The 18103-nt window shown below is 41.6% G+C and overlaps 1 long non-coding RNA gene across 1 annotated transcript; it reads left to right on the top strand.

Moving 5' to 3' along the window:
* The first annotated feature begins 386 nt into the window (after window positions 1-386).
* LOC141693369 (uncharacterized) lies at window positions 387-15543 on the top strand. The gene is made up of 2 exons (XR_012563090.1): window positions 387-1924; window positions 14844-15543. It is a non-coding gene; the product is annotated as an uncharacterized LOC141693369 (long non-coding RNA).
* Window positions 15544-18103: the final 2560 nt, after the last annotated feature.

The following is an 18103-nucleotide window of genomic DNA, read 5'->3' as shown; positions in this document are numbered from 1 at the left end:
TCTGTAAATGAACTTCTAATTTTCAGGATTGTGATTCTGGTCATTATGCTAAACAATCTATTTTACCATTTTCAACTATTATTCTGTGACAACTGAGTTGTTCAGCTTAATACATGTTGATATGTGGGACCCTATTCAAGGGCCACCAGGGATAATTGCACACAATTTTTGACAATTATTGAGGATACATCCAGAACAACTTGGGTGTTCGTTTTTAAACATAAATCAAAAGTGCCTTCTCTTCTCATGATTTTTAAAATCATTTTGGTAAATCTTTCAAAGTTTCTCATATAGATAATGGGACTGAGTTTCTAAATAAGGAATTATCATCTACTATAACAAGCCTGGGTATCTTGCATCAGAAAAGTTGTGTATACACACCATACCAGAACGAAAAATAGAGCGTAAACACAAACATCTTTTAAATACAGCTCATGCTTTTCTTTTTCATGCTTATTTACCTGTGCATTTTTGGGGTGATTGCCTTTTGACTGCAACTCATCTCATTAATCGATTACCTACTGTCATGCTTCGTGGTAAATCTCCTTATCAGCTTTTATTCAACAAGTTGCATGATCGTGAGAGTCTACGTGTGTTTGGCTCATTATGTTATGCTTCTACAGCTCCTAAATTCTCTGATACATTTTCTCCTTGAGCTGTCAAATGTGTTATGCTGGGCTATCCTTATGGCCAAAAGGGGTATCGCTTACTTGACCTATCCACCAAAAAGGTCTTTGTTTTCCGCAATGTTCAGTTCTTAGAATATGTTTCACCTTTTAAAGATATCACTGTAAGTGTGCCTTATCAATTGTTTACCAACATAACTTGTTCTGAAGATGATCCTTTACATCTACTACCTGGTACATTTATTTCTCCAAATACGTATTCTGAGCCTACATAAACAGATTTTGTGCCTCTTGATGCTCTATCAGATGAGCTTCTGACCTCTATTGATCTATTTATGCTCCCTCTATATCTATACCTATATCCACTCAACCTACTCAAACCAGGTATGTTCCCACAAAGCATACTATACAGGTTTACCTAGTCAGTTTGTTTCCAAAGCCAATAACTGTGCTACTTTTCCTGACACTTATAGTATGATACATTTACTCCTGATTATACACATTTCATTCCAAATGTATCTAAGATTCCTGAGCCAATGTCCTATCACCAAGCAGTTGAGAGTGTTGAATGTTGTATTTCAATTGCCTCTGAATTGGCTGCCTTAGAGGCCGATGACACTTGGGATGTCGTTTTCTTACCTAAAAATAAAAAATTAGTGGGGTGTAAGTGGATATGCAAAGTCAAGAATCTTCCTACTGGTGAAGTAGAACGCTATAAGGCACGTCTTGTGGCTAAGGGTTTACGCAAACGCAAACAGAGGGTGTCAATTATTTTGAGACATTCGCTCATGTTGCAAAGATGCCTTCATTCCGTACATTATTATCTATAGCAGCAACTAAACATTGGGTGATTGATCAGTTGGATGTCAGCAATGTATTTCTTCACAGAAATTTAGAGAAGGATGTGTATATGGCTTTACCTCCAGGATATATCCCTTCCTCTTCAATTCAAGAGAAATATCTTAGTTAGAGATTGGTTTGCAAGCTCAAGAAATCATTATATGGCCTTAAACAAGCGCCTCATCAATGGTTTCTTAAGTTTTATGCTGCTTTAGTATAATTCGGTTTTATTTAGTTTGTAAGTAATCACGCTCTCTTCATATTTTTTGCTGGCACATCTTTTGTCACTTTATTAGTCTATATAGACGACATGGTGTTAACTGGTAATGATGCGTCACTTATGTCTCAAGTAAAACCATTTTAAAGTTCTCGTTTTAAAATTAAAGATTTGGGTACTTTAAAGTACTTTCTGGGCATGGAATTAGCTCGATCTGCAGTTGGTATCTACTTGAACCAGCGTAAGTATACATTGGATCTTCTTAAAATGTTGGTTTCATCCTCTTATCTGGTTCCTGTGGAACAAAATCATCAATTACTTGCATCTAATTAGACTTCTACTATTCATGATGTGTCTCTCTATAGACGTCTTATTGGTCATTTGATTTATCTCACTATCTCTCATCCGAACATTGCTTATAATGTCCATGTTTTAGCTCATTTTATGGCTGCTCTAAAAAATTTCTCATTTGCAAGCTGCTTACAAACTTTTGTGGTATATCAAGTGATAACTCCGGTGAGCGGGCGGCTCCGTCCGACGGCGTTCCTGGACCTTCTATGCGTGGATGAGGTGTAGCTGCTGGTTGGGGCGCCTGCAAAACAACACCGGAAGGGGGGTTTGGCTCCCACAGCGCCTCCGGTGTGAGAATGAGAACAGACTTTGGAGAAGATGAAGGTATGTATGTGTAATGTAGAGGCTGCTGTGTGTGTATGGATGTGTGTCTGTGATGGCTGCTGTGTGTTTATGAGTGAGTGTGTAAGAGTAAATATTTTCCCACCCCTAAACCCTTCAGTCTTGGGGGCATATATAGCCCCAAGGTAGGGTTTAGGGATAGTTACCTCTAAGTCTGGGCCGTTGGATCTTGGGACCAGAGGACGCCTGGCTTGGGTGGATTGCTTACACGTGTCCAGGGGAGGACCACCTCCAGAGTGTCCTAACGGCCCCTGACACGCGCCGTGCTTATCTGGTGCGCTGGTTGTTGATAGCTGTCATAGTCACGTGCCCACGTACCTTTGCTTGGCGGGTTGTGGGATGTGCATGTGCTTGCTGGGACCTCCCTCACTGTGGTTTTAGTCCTGATCCGGATCCGGGTATGCAGGCGGATCCGGATCTGGGAAGTAGGATAGGCCCGGGCCTGGGCTCATGTGCTTGATTGGCCTGGGAGAGGGGGGTCTTAGCAGGTCGGTTGAGCCTTCCTCCCTTTAGTCCAGGTTGACGCCTACCCGGGTCTCTTATACCCTATCATTTGCCCCCACTCCCTTATGCAGATTTTCTGGATGAGGGAGTAGAGTAGGGTTGCATATTTGGCTTTAGTAAAAAATTTCTGCTCCCGGTTGTCCCCCAATCCGGATCTGATGTAATGGATACCAATCCGGATTAAGGTAGAATAGTTGCTTCAGAAAAATTTCTGCTCCCGGTTGCCCCCCAATCCGGATGTGGTGTAATGGATACCAATCCGGATTAAGGTAGAATAGTTGCTTCAGAAAAATTTCTGCTCCCGGTTGCCCCCCAATCCGGATCTGTCGTGGTAAATGCCAAACCGGATTAAGGTAAAATAGTTGCTTCGGAAAAATTTCTGCTCCTGGTTGCCCCCCAATCCGGATCTTGTATAATGTATACCAATCCGGATTAAGGTAGAATAGTTGCTCCGAATCTGTAGCCGGTTGTCAAGGGTCCGGATCATGGTCTTGGGTCCGGATCGTTGGCAGTGGAATTTGAAGAGTTTTAACTTGTAACGCCTTTCCGTTTTTCCCTCCCACGAATTTGAATTTTTAGGCAGTTATTTCCTACAAACACGGCCCATAATGATTATGGGTTTTAAATGTGATGCGTATTTGTATATATGTAAATGTATATATTTGTTTTTATTTCTCTTTCTGTAACTCCCTTTTCGCCCAATCCCAGGGTGCCACGTGGCGTGGGAGGTTGTGCCCCTACTCCCCCTATAAAAACCCTTGGCCTCCTTTCCTTTCTTCCTTATTCACAGCAAAAAGAAACCAACAGTCTCTTCTTTCTCTTTTCTCAATTTCTTCGAAGGCTTGCGTTGTTGGCTTCTTTCTTCCACCACTGATCCGCTGTTGCCCCATTCGTCTGCAATTTGTAAGTTTCCTTGTGTTTTTCTTTTCGATTTATTGCATTTTTCCTTTAAGTTCTTGCATGCTTCGAGTTCGCTTTTTTATCCGCGGATTAATGGTGGAAATGTGCCTTTTGTTCCTGTTTTTGTGGCGAATATGATTGTTTGCGGCTTTGTATTTTTAGATCTGTAGGTTTTGGGCACTTTGCTATATTTTTTGCACGAAAAATTGGGTTTGTGTGTTTGATTTTTCTGGGGTTTTTAGGTCTGTTCTTCGTGTTCTTGAGGGAAATATATGTATGTATATGTTTGATGTGCATTTTTTGCTTTTTGATTCTCGAAGTCACTGTTTGTGGGTTAGGGTTTTGATTTTGATCCGGGTTGGGATGTAGGGTCCAGATTTGGGGGTGGTTTATGGTAGGATTGTATGACTTAGGTTTTTTGATCTGTTTTTGGTTGCTTTTGATCCGGGCATGGTTGTTTGTCATTGGGATCCGGGTATACGGGCTTTGCTTTAAGTTTTTTGTTGTTATGGATCCGGATCTGGGTATTTGCCATCAAGATCCGGGTCCATGGTGGTTTGCTTTTGTGGATTGTAGTTAACATGATCCGGATCGTTGATGTTTTTCCGGGTTGGACTTGCATTGGTGGTCCGGATCATTAGGTTATGATAAAATAACGTACCTGATCCGGACCACTTAGGAAGACAAATAAAATCTGTAGGGCCCAGACTAACTGACCTTCATTTTAATAGGTATATGGTCCGGATCAAAGAGCGAGCTAGGAAAGTATACAACTGCTATCCCAACTTTTCTGACGAGGAGAGTGATCCGGATTCGTCTGGTAGAGAACAGATCCGGGGCGATATGGTGAGAAAGGGGACCGGGTACGTGGGAACGATTACGAGCTTCCGGTTCAAGAGGCTTCCAGAAAACTCTGTCATTTTAACTCCGGATGGCCGCTGGTCCGATATTAAATATCACTTTGTTAGAAAGCCACCCGGGTTTGAAGATAGCATATACTATACCCGAGTTAGATACGAGAGGCACGAGGATGGCCACCCGGGTCTTTATGATCAGGGCGCCCTGGAGGCAGCTTTTGCCTCATTTGGGATCAGCCGGGATCATTACCAGCTGAAGGATTTTTATGCTGAAGCTGAACCGGGTGATATGGACAAGGCAATTCGGGCTGCTTTTCAGTTGACTCCTGATATCGCTTGGAGGTGGCCCGAGCCGTATGAGAGGATCTTTCATCGTCCTGCGGATGGTTATGTCCCGGTCTGGCTGGAGCATTTAAGGTCCGGGTGGAGTCCACGCTGCCATATTTTTCTCAAGCACCTGTGTAAGTATGTCTACAGGATTTCTCCTATGCAAATAACTCCGAATGGGATCAAGTCTATGACCTGGTTCATAGCTTGCTGTAACAAGTCCGGGCTCCTTCCTACCTTCAAGTTGTTCCACCAGATTTTTTACCTTTCTAGGTCAAGCCAGAAACCTTTCTACGAGCTGAGGTTCCGGGCAGCAGAGTGCGGATTCGGTCCGGGTAGGTCCAAACCAGTTATGCATCAGACTTCTTTGAAACATTGGAATGGGGAGATACTGATGTTGAAGGGGTATGATTTGGAGTATCTTCCTTATTTTACAGCTGGGGAGGTTAAGACGAAGTTCAACCCGGAGATGTTAGAGGGTGAGGCTGTGGATCAAATTAGGAAATTTTGTGGTAGTCTCGGGTTCCAGCCAACCCGGGATACATTTATGAACCATAAACTCATGTTCCAACTTGGCTGTAAGTTCTTTTTTTTTTGACCCGGGTCTGCATCCAAGCTTGGAGAACCGGATTACCTTTCTTTTGCTTGTAACTTGTAATCTTTGGTCCGGATCAACATACCTTTTGGTTTTTTACTTGTGGCTGATTTGCATAAAACTTCTTGACATGGTCCGGGCTTACTGCAGTATTCTATTTCCGGATTTGGTAGTCTTTGCATTTTTATCGATCCTATGCTGATAGTTTCCCTTTTGAATTTTTCAGGTTTGCCGCATTACAACCCTGCATCCCGGGCCATAATGTCTTCTTCAGCTTATGCAGCAGCTTTTAACTCGTTGGGGTTGGCATACAAGACAACCAAGGGGGCCCCTGGTACCGGATCCGGATCCGCGGATGCAGAGGGTGGTGCCGAATCTTCTGCCCCCGGAATGTGGCTGATCCGGGTAATGTTCCCCTCGCTAAGGACCCAAAGGTCCAGGAAATTTCTGATGAGGAACCTCCTTCGAAGAAGAGGAAATCCGCCCCGGGTAAGCCTCCTCGCGGAAAAACTGTTGTTGCTGACCGGGTCATATGCGACTCGGAGGGGAAGGGACCGGATGGGGAGGCCGTGAAGATAGGAACCAAAACCCTGATAGACCTAGCCGGGTTCATGTCCAGTATTCCCTCCGAGGAAGATTGGGAGGAGGTTGAGGGCTATAATATGACTGCTACCTTGAAAAGGGTCACAGGTCAATGGGGGAGGTAACTTTTGAAATTTTAGTCCCGTAGTTCCGGATTATGCCCCCCAATCCACTTTTTGCTTATAATCTTTTTTTTTGTTTCTCAGCTCGGGAGTGCGATATCTATCTGCTCCGATGTTGCCTTCACTGAGCTCAAGGAGGCTAACAACCGGACTAAAGCTGAGAAGATGCTTTCTGATTCCCTAAGGGGTGAGCTGGAGGAGGCCCGGGAGGGGTTCCGGGTTGTGGAGGCCGGGTTGAACGAGAAACTGAAGGATTCGGAGACCCGGGCCGAGGGGCTGGCCCAGGAAGTTGAGAGGCTCAAGGCCGAGCTTGCTGCTAAAGAGAATCTGAACAAGGAGGCCATCATTGCTGAGTTCAAGGCCAGCGATGTTTATAATTTCGAGGTTGCTCAGGCCGGGGTTCCCGAGGTGCGCAGGTCCTGGGTAGTTGCCGAGCGCCATATCAAAACTGACCCCTTCGCCTCCTGGGAGAGCTTTATTCAGGAGTTCCTTGCTGCAAAGGCTGCGGTTGAGCAGGGTCAAGGTGAACCGGAACCCTACGATGGTCCGAGCCCCAGCTTCCTCTAGATCCGGACCAGCTTTGCAAAGCTTCTCGGGCCCCACCCATGTAATTTCATTTCTAGGATTTGTTGATTTCGTACTTGGATTTGAACTATTGTAATATTTGGATTTGTTCCGGATTGATGTCAATCCGGATCCTTCTTTGAAATTTCTTTCGTCGTAGAAAATGTTTGCTTGTAATTTCATTTCTAGGATTTTTTTTTTTAGGCAATCCGGATCCTTGTTATTGCCCCTAATCCGGACTGGGTTCATATCGGGTTTGGTCCGGGTATGGGACAGTGTCCGGGTTGATGCTGAATTTTTTGCTGTCAATCCGGGTATAAACCTACCCGGGTTGATGTTTGGTTTTTTGCTTTATGTACTTGGAAAATATAAGTACACAATGGTTATTTGTAATCCGGATTTGAATGCTAATCCGGGCTGTTTTTTGCTTTTAAATTTGCTTTCAATCCGGGTATAAGACCCACCCGGGTTGATGTTTGTTTTTTTGCTTTATGTACTTGGAAAATATAAGTACATAAAGGTTGTTTGTAACCCGGATTTGAATACTAATCCGGGCTGTTTTTTGCTTTTGAATTTGCTTTCAATCCGGGTATGTCTAATCCGGATTGGTGATTGCTCCATTTACTTAGAATTTTTCTAAGCAAATAGTGGTAGCTTTTGTTGTTTGCTTCAAACCCGGTTGTTTTTTGCTTCCATAACTGGTAATTTAGAAGTAATAACTTTCTAGGAAAGGAAAACTCTTTTCATTGATTTGCAATTTTTTTTTTCATACAAGATTTAGGATCATAGATTGGTTGTTTGCCATAGGCTACAAGTTCTGGTTGCTTTTGGTTGCTTTTGGTTGCTTTTTCTACTGGTAAAACTTTCTGAGCCTGAGTCCGTGTCATGTATTCGGTACTTCAGACTCGTCCATGTTCATGAGCTTGTATGTTCCTGGCCTTAGAACTTCCTTGACTTTGTATGGGCCTTCCCACTTTGGCATTAGTTTTCCAGTGTTTGTGGGGTCTGAAGCTTCCGTGTCTCGAAGTACCAGGTCTCCAACTTGAAATTTTTTGACCCGGGACTTCTTGCTGAAGTGCTCTCTTATTTTCTGCTTATATTTTTCCATTCTTGCCACTGCCTGGTCTCGGACTTCATCAATTAGTTCAATATTCGTTCTGAGCCCCTCCTCATTTGCTATCTCATCAAAGTTGATTGCTCTATGGGAGGGGGATCCGACTTCAATTGGTAGCATGGCTTCAGTTCCATGAGCCAGCTTGAAGGGGGTTTCTCCTGTGCTTGTTCTGGGGCTTGTTCTGTATGCCCAAAGTACATTAGGCAATTCTTCCGGCCATTTGGTTTTGCTTTCCCTGAGTCTCTTCTCTATCCCCCTTAAAAGTATTCGGTTTGTTACTTCAACTTGGCCGTTTCCTTGAGGGTAGGCTACTGATGACTTCTTGTGCCGGATGCCCCTTTCTTGAAGGTAGGATTCGAATTCTGAACCAACGAACTGCGGACCATTATCTGAGACCAGTACCCTCGGGATCCCAAACCTCATTAATATATTATCCATGAACTTGATGCAGTCTTGTTGGTTTATTGTTCTCTTTGCCTTTGCCTCTACCCATTTTGTCATATAAAAAATTGAGACTAGTAAGTATCTGAGGTCTCCTCTGGCCCTGGGAAAGGGTCCCATGATATCAATGCCCTATACGGTAAATGGGATTGGTGACAAGACTGAAGAAGGTAGGACTGAGCTCATCCGTGTCACATTGCTGAAGATTTGGCATTCCTGGCATTTTTTCACAAAGTCTATTGAATCCTGATGGATAGTAGGCCAGTAGTACCCCTGCCTTATGATTTTATGAGCTAGTGCTTTTTACGGACATATGGTCCCCGCAGATTCCTTCGTGAACTTCCATGAGGCAGTACTGTGCCTCTCCTGGGCCTATGCACTTGAGGATGGGGGAGGAGAAGGTCCGGCGATAGAGTGTTCCCTCTTCCATGAAGAATTTTGAAGCTTTTGCCTTTAACCTTTGCGCCTTCCCTTTATCCTCCGGGAGCTCTCCCTTCTCTAAGTAGTTAATGAATGGGGTCATCCAATTTGGAATGTTGTCTATTTCCATGACTTTCTCAGAATCTGTGCTTGGTTTCTGCAATTCTTCGAAGTAGACGGAACAATCCAGGTCTGATGAATTTTGAACAAGCTTAGATAGTGTATCAGCTTCTGAATTTTCCTCTCTGCAGATTTGGATGACTTGTATTTTTGGTATCAAGGCGAGGTAGCTTTGGACCAGAGCCTGGTACTTGGCTAGAACTGGATCCTTGGCTATGTACTCGCCATTTGTTTGCTTTACGACGATCTGGGAGTCGCTGTAGATTTTGAGATTCTGAATCCTGAGTGTTCTTGCTAGCTTCAATCCTGCAATCAAGGCCTCGTACTCTGCCTGGTTGTTTGTTGCTGAGAATGCGAATGAGATTGCTGTTTGGATTGTGAATCCTTCTGGGCTCTTTAGGATGAGGCCGGCTCCCGATCTTTCAATTGTTGAAGAACCATCAACTTTGAGAGCCCAGGCTTCTGTTTCTTGATCTGTGTTTCTCTCAGGGTCAATGCTCATGGGTACGGGCTCTTCTTTTGGGAAATTGCATTCTATGATGAAATCAGCTAGAGCCTGGGCTTTGATTGCTGTTCTAGGAATGAAACTTAGATTGAACTAACTTAGCTCAACTGACCAATTCACCAACCTCCCTGAGACATCTGGCTTGTGTATTATCTTCCTTAGTGGTTGATTTGTTACAACTCGTATCTCCCTTCCCTGGAAGTAGTGTCTGAGTTTCCTGGATGCTGTTACTAAGGCATAAGCAAACTTTTCTAGCCTCGGGTACCGGGTCTCTGCATCTTTTAGCACTTGGCTCACATAATAAATTGGTTGCTGTTTGCCGTTCTCTTCCCTGATCAAGGCTGCTCCAACTGCCAGGGCCCCTGCTGACAGGTAAAGGGATAGGGGTTCCCCGGGTTGAGCTTTCGTTAAAACAGGGGGTTGAGAAAGGTACTTTTTGATTTCTTCAAATGCGCTTTGGCATTCCTGGCTCCAATTGACTTGTCTCTTGTTGGTTGCTCCTTTTAACATGTCAAAGAAGGGTAGGCATCTCTCAGCTAGCTTGGAGATGAATCTTCTGAGTGCAGCTAGTGATCCTGCTAGCTTCTGTACCTCTTTTTGTGTTCTAGGAGCCTTCATCTCTTGGATTGCCTTTATCTTTTCTGGGTTGGCTTCAATTCCTCGGTTGCTTATCATGAATCCAAGGAATTTTCCCGCCCCTACTCCAAATGTGCATTTTTCTGGATTGAGCCTGAGTGAGTATTTTCTCAAGTTGTCGAAGCATTCTCTCAGATCTCCTATATGCCCGGGGACGCTTGTGGATTTTGCAATCATATCGTCCACATAGGATTCCAGGTTCCTTCCAATCTGGTCCTTGAAGATTTTATTCATTGCCCTTTGATATGTTGTTCCCGCGTTAGTCAATCCGAACGGCAGCATTACATAGGCATAGACCGCCCTGTGGGTGATGAAGGCTGTCTTTAGAATGTCTCTGGGATTCATCTTGATCTGGTTGTAACCCAAATAGGCGTCCATGAAACTTAGCATCACATGCCCAGATGTTGCATCGATCAATTGATCAATATTTGGCAAGGGGTAGGGGTCTTTGGGGCATGCACTGTTCAAATCTGTGTAATCGATACACATTCTCCACTTTCCATTTGGTTTTTTAACCATCACTACATTTGCCAACCATTCTGGGTACTTGACTTCGCGTATTATTCCAGCTTTCAGTAGTTTCTCAATTTCTTCATCGATTGCTTTCTGCCTCTCCGGGGCGAAATTTCTTCTCTTTTGCTTGACTGGCTTCCTCTCTGGGTTGACGTCCAAGCTATGCATTGCTATGGATTCATCCAAACCGGGCATGTCTCTTGGTGTCCAAGCAAATATGTCAGAGTACCCTTGGAGTAGCGAAACCAGATCTTTTCTAAAATTAGCCTCGAGCCCGGATCCTATCTTTATCTTTTTGGGAGGATCGCTTGTATTGATCAGAATTGTTTCTGTTTCAACGGCGGCCTCTATCTTGGATTGATCCGTATTTGATACTATCTTCTGGATCCGAGCCTCTGCGTTCTTTTTCATATAAATCTGAGCCTGGGCTGTCATCTCTTTATTGTTTATTTCTCCAATTTTTTCTGGGTTGGTTGCTTGCACAGTAGGGTTGGTTTGGCCAAGGCCTAGGCTCAATTCAATCCCTTCTGTGACTTGGTTGCTTTTTTGCTCTTCTGAGCTTAGTTTGGTTGCTTTCGGATTTGAGAGGGACTCTATGACCTGAACTTCTTTCCTCGCATCGTCCCTTGAGTGGGGGCGATGTTTCTTGATACTTTGTTGTTTTCGGAGTACCATGGCCTTTCTCTTGTTGCCTTGGTGGGTTTCAGCCATTACCAGAGCCTGGCTGTAACATCTTTCAGCTACTTCATAGTCTCCCTTGATTTCTCCTACCCCGGTCGGAGTTGGGAATTTGATTTTCAAATGTGATATGGAGGTGATTGCTTGGATCCTGGTCAAGGCCGAGCGTCCGATTATGCCGTTGTAGGATGAAGGAGTATTGATCACGTAGAACTTTATCACATGGGTAACTTGGTTTGAGCCCGATCCGAATACGACTGGCAAGTATAAAGTTCCCTGGATCGGGACCAAGTTGTTCCCGAACCCATACAGAGGGTCCTCTTGGCATTCATTGGAGCGTACGCTCCCAAGTTTCATCATGTCCACGGTATGCTTGAAGAGTATGTTTACTGAGGATCCATTATCGATCAACATCCTTCTTACTTCGTTGTCAAAGATATCAAGTGTTACGACCAAGGCTTCGTTGTGATTTGGGTTGATTCCTTCATAATCCTTGTTACTGAATGAGATGATCATCTCCGGGTAGGATTGAATGGAGAATACCTCATCTCCTGAGCCTGGGCTCCTAGGGGGAGAGTGTGAACCTCCCAGGACCACGTTTACCATATTCTTACCTTTTCTTTGCCTTTCCTCTCTCTGATTTTTCTCCCTTGAGATGTATTGATTCAGGTTGCCTTTCTTGACTTGGTCTTCGATGAAGTATTTTAAAGAGAGACAATTCTCAGTCTTGTGCCCATGTGTTTCATGATAGTCGCACTGTCTGTTGTAAGGCCTGCTCTCTGGGGGAGTCTGCATTGGCTTTGAAGGATAGTAGAATGGCTTTCCCTTGATCTCCTTCAATATCTCTTCCCGGGTCCTGTTTAGTTGTGTCCACTCTGGCTCTTGCCTAGGCTCCCTTTGCTGCCTAGGGGGACCGAGATCACTTTTTGACTCTGTTTTAGGGCCCAATCTTTGGAATATTGGGGTATTTTGTACCACATTTGTTTGATGGGTTTGGTTGCTTTGTTTGAACTTTTTCTCCTGATGGTAACCCCCTTTCGGTCGGTCATCAGAAGATTTGTTCCTGTTTCCTCCATTCCGAGTCATTCTCATTGCCTGAAGAACATCCGTTTCTTTTATGAACCGGGCTGCCATAGAATAAGCAGCGGCCAGGCTTTGGGGTTCCTTGTTTATCAATTCCACAATATATCTCTCGTTGTGTTCTGGATCCAGGTTTCTTCGAAATATGCTTAGAGCCTCCCTTTCATCGAGATTCGAGACTTTGTTGATGGCTTCCTGGAACCTCCGCATATAGGCTGAGAGTGCTTCGTTATCGTACTGGCGGATTGTCTCCAGGTGGCACATGTGCATTTCATGTATTTTATTAGCTCTGAATCTTCTAAGGAAGGCTTCTCTGAATTCTTTCCAGGAGTGGATGCTTCTTGATGGGATTCTGCTGAACCATCTTTGAGCCCCCCCTTTGAGGGTCGAAGCGAAGAATCTGGATTTCGTCAAGTCATTGTAATAGTATATCTGAGCTATATGTTCGAAATAGTTGAGGTGCTCTTCCGGATCCCCCAGCCCATCGAAAGAATCGAAGTTGTAGTGTTTGAGATTTTTCTGTCGGGGGATGGCTTCTAGGGAGTGGCTGAAGGGCGTGAGGGTCTCCCCAACTTCCACCCCAGATTCTTTTTCCATTTTTCTCTGGAGCTCGTAGATCATTTCCTTGAGGTCTTTCTGACCCTCCTCTTCGTCATCGGAAATGAGTTCGGGGGTAGGGTCCCTCCGGGTTCTTTTTCCTTTTGTTTTAGTTAGGAGTCTTTCCTCCTCCATCTGCATTCTTTTCTGAATTTTTTGCTCCAGCTTTTCCTCCTCCTCTTTTCTTATCTTTTCTCTGATTTCTTCTAGCTTTTTCTTTCTGGTTGCTTCTGCTAGGCTCCTTTTGATTCTTTTTTGCCTTAGCCCCAATTCGGTCGAAGATAGATCTCCTGGATTGCTGAGAGTCCCCGGACTCTTCTTGCTCATCATCTTGCTCAAATTCCATCTGAGCCCGGGCTTGTTCATCTCTGTAGAGCCTGATTGCTTCAGCGAGTTCATGGCTTGTTAAGTTAGCCATATGCTCCTCTGCAACGGGAACATTGGTGTACTTGTACTGATTTAGCTCTATGACATTTCTAGCATCCCTGATTGGAGTATGATGTGTCAGTGGTTGCTCCTGGAAGGTCTCCCTGTCTCCCCCAGGTTCTTGAACTTGAGAGGGGTCTTGATCCTGAATGTGGGTACTGGCGGAGGGCCTACCAGCTGTACTTTTACCTGCTCTTGCCATTACCACAAATGTACAAACGACTGACCAAGATTTGAGGCTACAAATGTGGATCTGAGGTTGCTTTTTTGAAGATTACAAAAAATTTCCAGAATAACAGCAAGCAAACTTTTTGGGTTTTGCTAACAATAATGCCAAACAAGAACAGTAGGCTCTTGAACACAAAAGAAAATATGCAAGCTAAAACAGTTCTGGGTTTTAAAATCACCAAGACTATCAAACCCCAGGCTTCAAGATTAACAAGATTATGAAACCCTAAACTAAAACTTAACAAAGAAGAGCGGGCTCACACAAACTTGGTCGAAAGCAACAAGCTCATACAAACGTGGCTAAAATAAAAACTCATATTCAAGAAAGGGCTTGGTTGTTTATGTTCTTACAGGTTTGGAAGTGGACTCTCTCAAGAGTTTGCTGATGGAGATGAATCCAGGGACACCGAGACCCAAGGATGGAGCGCCCCTCCTTCTAGCGCCAAATGATAACTCCGGTGAGCGGGCGGCTCCGTCCGACGGCGTTCCTGGACCTTCTATGCGTGGATGAGGTGTAGCTGCTGGTTGGGCGCCTGCAAAACAACACCGGAAGGGGGGTTTGGCTCCCACGGCGCCTCCGGTGTGAGAATGAGAACAGGCTTTGGAGAAGATGAAGGTATGTATGTGTAATGTAGAGGCTGTTGTGTGTGTATGGATGTGTGTCTGTGATGGCTGCTGTGTGTTTATGAGTGAGTGTGTAAGAGTGAATATTTTCCCACCCCTAAACCCTTCAGTCTTGGGGGTATATATAGCCCCAAGGTAGGGTTTAGGGGTAGTTACCTCTAAGTCTGGGCCGTTGGATCTTGGGACCAGAGGACGCCTGACTTGGGTGGATTGCTTACACGTGTCCAGGGGAGGACCACCTCCAGAGTGTCCTAACGGCCCCTGACACGCGCCGTGCTTGTCTGGTGCGCTGGTTGTTGATAGCTGTCATAGTCACGTGCCCACGTACCTTTGCTTGGCGGGTTGTGGGATGTGCATGTGCTTGCTGGGACCTCCCTCACTGTGGTTTTAGTCCTGATCCGGATCCGGGTATGCAGGCGGATCCGGATCTGGGAAGTAGGATAGGCCCGGGCCTGGGCTCCTGTGCTTGATTGGCCTGGGAGAGGGGGGTCTTAGCAGGTCGGTTGAGCCTTCCTCCCTTTAGTCCAGGTTGACGCCTACCCGGGTCTCTTATACCCTATCATCAAGGGCACCTTCTTTTGTCTGTCACTTCTTCTCTTTAGCTGACTACATTTTGTGATGGTGATTGGGGCAGCTGCAGGATCACTCGACGCTCTATTACTGGCTTTTGCATTACCCTTTGTCCTTCCTTAATTTTCTTGGAAAAGTAAGAAACAACCAATAGTCTCCAGGTCTTCCTATGAGGCAGGGCATCGTTCCATGGCTGATACTACCTGCAAGATTTTTTAACCGCGTTCTTTGCTTGCTGAGCTTTTTGTTCCTCAACTAGCGCCTACTCGTCTTTACTGTGATAATCTCTCTTCCATCTACATTGCAAAAAAAAAAGCATTTATTATTAACCTACTAAACATATATAAATTGATTATCACTTAGTACGAGAAAAGCTTCAAAAGGCATTATCACTACTGCTTATGTCTCCACTCATGATCAACATGTTGATCTCTTCACCAAAGCTTTGGGTGTTGTTCAATTGAAGTCTTTACTGGCCGAGTTAAGAGTTTCCATTCCTCACTTGATGGGGGGATGTTAGTACTATCAGCACAAAATAGTGCAGAAGGAAGCTAAGCCAAGTTTTAATATTCAACACCATCTTGTAAATAGAAATGATTCTGCAAAGAGCGTAGAAACCATGATGTCACGATGCTCAGTATAAGAGGCATGATCTAGCTGAGCTGGAAGGGTTGTTACAGCCTGTCATTCTGTTAGGATTAGATATAAAAGTAGAGATTGATCTGTATCTTGTTCATTAAGAAAATTCTTTTCATTTTCTTGTACATCTTCTTCTTCACAATGATATTAGAGTTCTTCAATCACAGTTTTGACAAACACCTTTTTAATTAAATTCATTGTAAAACATCATTTTAACATGTTAAGGAACCAAATACGAAATACAGTTTTAAATTAAATTTGTATTTTTACTAATCAAATATAAAATATAATATAATATTTATTTCTTAATTATGTAACTAATATTTTTTTAATTTTCTGTAAGGAAGGTGAGGCATATTAGCACCGCCCGCATCGAACAAAATTATGCGGCGCCGTTAATCTCCTCATCGACCATGTTTTGACGCCTGTACGAAGTAGATAACTTCTAATTTTGCGGCGAATTTCATATTGTTACTTATTTCTGCCGCTTTGCCTTCCATTCCGGGTCACATCACACATTTTCTATAAATGTATTCAATGGAGAGGCCAAATATCCATGAAAAAAACCGATTTCATTATAAAATCTTGCTATAAATTGTAAAATTTTATTTCAAAAATATGTAAAATTTGATGCTAATTTAGATAGTAGGATAATAATTTTATCCTAACTTTGTAAAAGGTTTAACACTTAAAATTTGAAAAATAATAATTTAAATTTAATTATACTTTAAATAATTTAAAATAAGTATGATTCCATTACATAACTACTTTGAAAATTTTCATTAACTACTTTGAAATGTATTAATACTTAGCTGCTACAAAAATATGCAGATTTATTCTTTTCTTCGCCGATTAAGCTTTCTTCTGTCTCACAGATTCACTTTCTTCTTCTTTTTTTTACTTACCGTAATTGTTATCTTTCCATCAATAATCATCCTTTTTTTCTTTTATAAGTATCGTTATTGCATCCAATATTCTGGCTTTTTGTTTGTCCTTCATTTTAGAGTGGGTCGGTCAGGTTTGGTATCTTTTGATTCGGTGTTTTGTCACTTTAAAAATAATTTAATTGATATTTTGGGAGATCTAGAAGGCTCGAATTGAGGTGTGATAGTGTTGAAAATCGCAAAAACTCACATTTCACAACGAAAAATTGTTCATATTATCAGTGTATCGGTTCCTCTACTTTTAGTTAGTGGACTGAAAATTCTGAATTTTGGATTATAACTGGAATTAATCGTGTGAAGGTTAATTATGATGCCGTTAATTTCAGGGTTGATGTAATTTGTATTTCTCACGAACCAAATTTAGATCTTATATAGAGTTTTTTTTATTTTGTACGTTAAGCAATATGGAAACAAAACGACGGCCTGTTTTTTAAACTCGTTTATTTGTTTTTAACCAGGTTATATTATTAGTTTGGGATTTGTCACAAATATGTCCAATCTTTTAATTGAAATGCATAATTTTTTGTTAAAAAATATTTTTTGATTTTTTCTATGTTATTAGTCATACTAATTAAATAGATTATTAAAAAGAAGATTTTAGACTGTAATAGTATAATGATAAAACACATTGTATATTTTATTAGAAAAACTAAGTTACCACTCATGCATCCAACAATTATTTGAAAAAAAAAAGTAAACATGATAATATGTAATTTGAGAAATACTAAATATTTCTTTTATGGTTAATGAGTTTAGTTGATGTATGTCACAATTAAAAACTAATCATGTATGTTAGTATTTAGATTAATAAATCTTTTATTCAAAATGTGGACTTCATTCTATCATAAGTGTAAAATAAGTAAAATAATTCAGTATTTGTTTTTTAGGATATTATATCATTTTTATTAACACTTATTAACACATTATTTTTTACTCAAAAACTCTACATTTCATTTTCATCAATTATCCCAATGTCAATATATATATATAATATTCGCAAAAAATTCCAAATGACATAAATTATATTTTATGATTTTTCAAATACTTAAAATCTAACTATTTTATTTAAATGAGTTTGAAGGATTATTCAATTAATCACTATAAATTTCTTTACTGTCTATGGGTCATTTGTAAAATCTGAATATAATTATTTTAATGAATAAAATTTTGAATTTTGAATGAATAATTTTGTTTGGTAAACAATTTTCCAAAACATCCAAATGTGTAGTTTTAAAACTTATCATTTTGAATAAGTATTATTGTTATACAAATTTTGTCTTTTTCAATATTTTATTCTCAAATTAAAATGCCCTATGTTTATTATATTAATGTAAAAATAAAATCAAAATTTATCATCATATTCTTATTATATAATATGTATAAGAGGGATTTTATCCAAACTTTTTTATAGTTATGGTCATATACTACAAATTTACTATGGACATTAAGATTTTTTAAATAAATTGATCATAGTTGTTGGATCCAAAATAAAAGAATGTTTTGTAACCAGCATAAGTAGGTATTCTAAATTTAATAAAATTTTATATCGTTTCAATGATTAAAATAAAAAAGTAATAGATATCCTCAACTAAATATAATAAGAATGCAAATTTTGTAATTATTTTTTTTCTTCCAATTATGGATAATAATTTTTGGACAAAATTTTTAAACCATTAGTGAATTAAACATTAATTCGTGAGTTTCGCGTGGACTGTAAAATTATCAAATTATGATTTATAAG

This window comes from Apium graveolens, chromosome 10, assembly GCF_009905375.1.
Source record: "Apium graveolens cultivar Ventura chromosome 10, ASM990537v1, whole genome shotgun sequence".
Classification (NCBI taxonomy): Eukaryota; Viridiplantae; Streptophyta; class Magnoliopsida; order Apiales; family Apiaceae; genus Apium; species Apium graveolens.
This window is presented reverse-complemented; position numbering and strand designations above follow the sequence as displayed.